Below are 7109 nucleotides of genomic sequence, written 5' to 3'. Positions count from 1 at the left end.
TATATATATATATATATATATATATATATATATATATATATGAGACACACGCACATACATGAGAGAGATATATTGCCTTTCGCTATTAATACTGCCTCTGCCGATATATACATACATACACACATATATGTGTGTGTATATATATATATATATATATATGTGTGTGTGTGTGTATAACTATAGGAATGTGATTTAATGTTACGTGTGTGTTATGCTAAAGTTTTTATATTGAACAATGTAGTCTACGGCATTGTATATATAGGATTGAATGGACCAGAAAAGACTGTCAGATTGCGTATACACTTGTGTATATGTGTACACGCTGAAATTGCTGAATAATTGCGAGCCTCAATTTGGGTGTATATAATGAATATATTAAATTGTGTATGCGTTAACTTGTAGTAAAACCGCATACAAATGATTATATAGGTGTGTGTATTGATGAGAGTATGTGCATATTATATATATATATATATATATATATATGTATACATATATATGTATGTGTACATATATTTGTTGCCGTGTGTGTTATTTTATATGTACAAATAAACTCATACTTACATATATACGCACGCATGTATATATATTTATATATCGCAATTATCGGTGTATCAGCTAGTGAGAAGCACTCTTTCCTCAATATATATATATATATCATTGCCCCAAACACGGCGGACATTAAAAGTGCGATTGTAAGTACTGATGATGATGACTAGGACGACGACGATGATGATCATGACGATGGAGTTGGTGATGAGGGTGAAAAACAGAGGTGATTATACGGGTGAAGAAAACCAACAAAACCTTCAACAACAATAAACACCATTTACAACATGCCACCACCACCAACAACAATGATAATAATAATAATAATAATAATAGCAACAACAACAGGAGCAGTAACAGTAAAGACGTGGTGCTCCAACAATACTAGCAACAGTTAAAGGTGGTAACAGAAAGAGACGCAGTGTTGTATTAGCTAGCTAGCTGCTTCGTTAGTTTGTTAGCTGGTCTACAGTGGGATGTACACGGAAATCTCACAAACGTCTCGTCTGGCGGTGTTATGTCGCAAATAAAAGCGACTTCTACGATAAATCAAGCCGAGGGGTTGTAATGAAATGATTCGTTAGTTTTGATTTAAGAGAGAAACACGAGAGAACCTAGATGAGATGCGAAAATTACAGTTGGCGATGCAAGACCTTCGACAGCGTTTCATGCGCTTTACTGTGCAATTCACGCTTGGCCGACTTTATTTAAACCATTAATGAGGGAGACAAAAGCACTAGACGAGTGGTTTAATGACCGCATACGGTGACCTTCAGTGCAGCGAGTTTGAAGAACGGCCCACAAACAACAAAAGGACGGATGCCGACCAGTGGTAGTAGTAGTAGTAGTAGTAGTAGTAGTAATTTTGATGGTGGTGTTGGTGGTAAGGGTGACGATGATCGTGGTGGTGGTAGTGGTAATAGTGTTGGTAGTGGTTGTAGTAATGGCATTGGCGGTGATGGTAGTTGAAGCAATAGTATTACTGGTGGTGGTGGTGGTGGTGGTGGTGATGATAGCGGTAGTACAACTAAACGTTGTAGCAGAAGCAGTACATGTAGTAGTAGTAGTAGTAGTAGTATAGATAGAAGTACAAGTAGTAGTAGTAATGGGGATGTGGTTGTGGTGGTAGTCCTGGCAGTAGTAGTAGTAGTAGTGAAGGGGTTAATGGCTATGATGATGGTGGGGGTTGTGGTTGTAGTGGTGGTGGTGGTAGTTGTAGCCGTGGTTTTGGTCGTTGTTGTAGTAATAGCATTTATGGTTGTGGTGGTTTTAGCAATAGTAGTGCTGGCTGTGGTGATGGTAATGGTAGGGGTAAAGTTATTGCAGCTGTAGTAGTATTTCGAGTACCAGTAATAGTTCAAGTAGTAGTAGTAGTAGTAGTGGTGGTGGTGGTGGTGGTAGTAGTAGCTGTATCAGCAGCAGTAGTAAGGTAATAATAGGAAGAACAAAAATAAGCGAAAATCCACATTGGAAATGAAAAGAAGTAAATGCTTTTTAAGAAAAGTAACGATAGATATATATACAATTAGATAAAATGAGCTAGGAACAGAAGTAATAAAAGTCATTATTGTGAATGATTAAAGATATATATATATATATGTATATATACCGTAATTACCCATGTAATTTGCGCACGTGTGTAATTTACGGAGGTGATTTTCAGGATAAAGGATAAATTTTTTTTTAAATAGCTTCTACTCACGTAAAATTCGCACCCAAAAGTTTTCAGAATTGTCGATATGGCCAGGTAGAAAATATTTTCAATTTAGTTGGATTTAGCATAATTCCACTTACATATGATTAGATTTTATTAAATTATCATTTATTAAAAATTATTTCTGTTTAACAGTGTGTGTGTGTGTGTGTGTGTGTGTGTGTGTGTGTGTGTGTGTGTGTGTGTGTATATGGAAAGGGAAAGAGATAGACAGAGATAGATAGAAATATGCACATGCACTCTTACAGGCCTAGACACATGTTCTTCTTAGTCTTAATAAAGACTGCTCAGTTAGATCAAGTGAACAAGCTGCTCATTGAATTGTCACATGTGTGACTAAGCATTTCATATGCACGTGCATATTTAACGCATTCTGCATGTAGCTCTTACGGCCTGCGACAAGATTCTAAGCTCGCTTTGAATTTCAGCTCTTGCAGATTAATCAGCTGAAAATATATGTTTATTCACATAGAATCTCTATTTCTTGTTTTAGTAGATGATTTTAAGTGTATGTAACCAACAGAGAAATCTGTTCAATTTGGCTGCATTTTAACCACAAGCAGGCTGGTCAGAAATGACATTGGTCAATCATTGGCTGAAGCATATCGAAGTTATTTGTTGAACATATATCTGAGTACGCAAAGGTGTGGCTGTGTGCTAAGAACCACATAGCTCCGGGCTCAGTCTTACTGCATGGCACATGGGGCAAATGTCTTCTATTGTAGCCTTGGGCCGACCAAATCCATGTGCGTAGATTTAATAGCCGAACGCACCCACATTCATACATCTGCAAATGCATATATATACATATATATATATATATATATATATATATATATACCACTGAGTCTTCCGATTTCGATCTATAAAAAAAACATTCGCACCGCAAGCATATAGATACACGAACTATTATAGTTCATAAATTTGATAGAAATGGGGATAGTGATTCTCTGGTGTAAAGGTAACACACTTAGTCGCGTTAGCAAAAAGATGTGGGTTCGACTCCCACGCGGATAGGGAAGCCTTTTTATTTCCTGTCGAGTGCTTATATGCCCCTTTATCATACTATTTTCCTTAGCCGTTGCACGGTGATCGCCGTAACTTTTAAGCTTATATAAAAATACCATTATTATTATTTACAGAATTGCCACACACAAATAGATGGGTAGATGTCAATATCCGTTTGTATTCCATCATGTTCTTTCCGTCCATTTATCTAACTTCGTACGCACGGCATCCCTGACATTGGGGGCTAACTTAGAACATCATTTTCCCAAAATCATGCTAAATACAGAGAGAAACAACCCGGAACTAGAACCAGGTTGGTCTGAACAGAATTTCTTTACAAGACCCACATGCTGCTACTATTTTTGCAACCTCAATATTTACGGAAGCACCGTGTAGTCGCCGTATTGTCACTAACGGCAACAAATTTATGGTTTTGTAATTCTTTAAATTCTGTTGTGAAGTGGAAAGACCTGCCGTGATATATAACAGGATTATTTGCTTCGGTGCAATAGAAGCGTGCTCGTCTCTGCATGATTAGCTCTTTACCTACACAGGACTTCGCTTAGAAGTATTGTACTGTAAAACTAAAAGGTTATTGTTTAATTATACATGAAATACAAATATACACACATACCTTCGTACATTCACACACACATACACTCTCACACACTTGCGTATGTATGCACATATACAGACACACACACACATACGTTTGTATGATTGTGTATATCTGTATATCTTTTTATACATCTATATGTATTTATCGTAATATCTTTGCGTGCGTGCGTGCGTGTGTGTGTGTGTGTGTGTGTGTGTGTGTGTGTGTGTGTATACTTCTGTATTCCTGCGTATTTATCACGTAGTCACGCACAACCTCAAACGCAAGACACCCTTCCACACGAACTATAAATACCCACATATCAATATATGTAAACACACACACATATATATATGTATATTTGTATATATACATATATATATATATTTATATACATTTATATACACACACACACATATACATATATTTATCCACGCGCACATATGTATACTTATATATATATATATATATACATACATGCACACATAAATATATGCATGCATAGATACATGCATGCATGCATACATACATACATAGAGATATGTGTTGTGGGGGTGTCGGCGTACGGTCTGAGTTTGTGATATAAAACATGCAAAAACGAAAACGTTTCTCTGACGGCGATATACGTAAAAATCTGTTGCATGTCTGTTAAAAGTAACAAAAGCCAACGAAAATCTGAAACGTGGAAAAATTGAACATCTAGACTCAGCAAAATGTTAGATAAGCTCATATACAGAAGAACGAACGGATATTTTCACTGAGTGGTTTTTATCTCAATTGTTCTTTTGTTTTTTGGGGTGTTTTTTCTGCAAACTGCAAAATGTTAGTTTTTCTGTGTAGGCGTGTGAAATCTTGAATCGTAAACACCTTATAAATCCCTCCATTGCGAAAATATTGGAAATGATTCGTTTTTGGACGCAATTGGGTAATGTCAAGAAAAACTGTGGAGCGTATTAATCTTCCGTTTTATAGGGAAAAAAAGCCTCACATTTTTCGTGGAGGAGCTCAGTGGATTGCATTGCCCCCTGTTCTAAACTGGAGTTTATTTTATAATGTTTTCTACTTTAGGCACAAGGCCGGAAATTTTTGATTAGGTCGACCTCGGCGGAATTTGATCTCAGAACGTAAAGAGAGACGAAATACCGCTAAGCATTTTGCGAGCTAACGTTTCTGCCAGCTTGCCATCGTATAATATTAACCCTGAGACGATATATGGCTAAGTCCACCTTGCAAGGGACTCAGTGTGTCATTGCATATTTGCTCATGTTGTATTTTTTTTTTTTTTTTTTTTTTTTTTTGTGTGTGTGTTTCACCATTTCAACGCGAGGATACTCATATAATATCAGCTATAAATATTATATTATATATGAGAAATTCAATTACGTGAAACTCTGAGTAAAAGCATAATAGCAATCTCAGCTCCAGAATAAGAAAAAAAGTCGTTAGTTATTCTTGACTGGGTGTTTTGTGCCGCTTACGTACATACATACATACGTGTGTGTGTGTGTGTGTGTGTGTCTGTGTGTGTGTCGATACCATGTATTTGTGATCAATGATTATATATCAGTTTGCATAATTTTAGTTTAAAACCACAGGCGAGTTAATCTGCATACGTTTCTTACTTGTTAAACAACAGTAATAATAATAATAATAATAATAATAATAATAATAATAATAATAATAACAAAAAAATAATAATATCAATAATCATTTGATTATTCATCTCAATAGCGACTTACAACAAATACATAACAAGATGGATACATAACGATATATTTCTAACTCTAATTTTTGATGTAATGCATCTGTATAACCACGCGCGTATAATCAGCAACTTATTCACATACATATAGTCACACTTTCATATATAATGCATGTATATTTATACTTATGTGTGTGAGTGCGGTGTATATTTGTATGCACATGTATGCAAATAGACACAGATATACATATTTTCATTTATATTGTCATACGCGTATATGTATATATATTTGTATTCATATACACTATATACATATACGTACATATATATAAATACATATATATATACATACATATATATATATATATATATATATATATATATATATATATATATACATTCTATCTGTCTATCTATATATATATATATATTTCTGTCCGTCTGTCTGTTTGTCTAACTGTCTTTCTTTCTATCTATCTATCTCTCTCATATATATATATATATATATATATATATATATATACACACACACACATACATTTATACATACTCCCACAACTATATACACCCGTATAGATAGATGTATATATAAAACCACACAAATACATACACATACGCACACACACACACACACAGTTGCATATTTACTTATACATAATGTATAAATATTCCTTGTAAATAACTCCCAATCGTACTTCCATTAACGGGATGGAATATCTCGTAAAACTTACTATCCAGAAATAGATGTTTTGATGGTTAATACCCTTCTTGTAGTCGATGTTGCTATTATTGTTGTATGTGTTACCATTATTATTATTATTATCATATCCTTATTATTATTATTATCATATCCTTATTATTATTATTATTACCGTTATTTTCGTTGTTGTTGTTAAGCTAGTTATCAGGTCGTCGTTTTTATTTTCGTCTGTATGAGCGTGTGTGGTTTGTTTCGATTTGGTTTCCAATTTTGCTTTTGTTTCGGTTTATTTTTTAGCTTTGTTTTGCTTAAGTAACAATAGTTTCAAGTTTTCTAGGTAGTAATTTAAATTCAACTCCGACTGTCATCGGTGTAGGATACGGTTATCTTTCTGTAGGCAATATTGATAGAAATAAATACAAATATTTGGATGCAGGTATACACACAGACACACACAAAAATACCTACACATACAGGTACACGTAAACATACACTTCCATACACATACATACAATCAGTTACACATCTACGCAAAGTAATATGTATGGTCGTGTGTCTATATATATGTGTGTGTGTGTGTATATATATATATCTGTATAAATATATACATATAATATATATACACGCACCCAAATTCATTTGTACATGTATACATGTATATATATATATATATATATATATATGTATTTATATGTATGCATGCAAATACACACACACAGATATACGCATACATAGATATATAACACCTCTCAGTAGAAACACACACGTATTGAAACATATTTCCGTATATGTCCATATAATTATGTATATATATATATATATATATATATATATATAT

The 7109-nt window shown here is 34.1% G+C and overlaps 1 protein-coding gene across 1 annotated transcript in view; it reads left to right on the top strand.

The window, feature by feature from the left end:
* Positions 1-7109, top strand: part of LOC106868744 (gliomedin-like) — a 157725-nt gene that overhangs the window by 23759 nt on the left and 126857 nt on the right. The window lies entirely within an intron of this gene.

Source organism: Octopus bimaculoides, chromosome 15 (genome assembly GCF_001194135.2).
Source record: "Octopus bimaculoides isolate UCB-OBI-ISO-001 chromosome 15, ASM119413v2, whole genome shotgun sequence".
NCBI lineage: Eukaryota > Metazoa > Mollusca > Cephalopoda > Octopoda > Octopodidae > Octopus > Octopus bimaculoides.
This window is presented reverse-complemented; position numbering and strand designations above follow the sequence as displayed.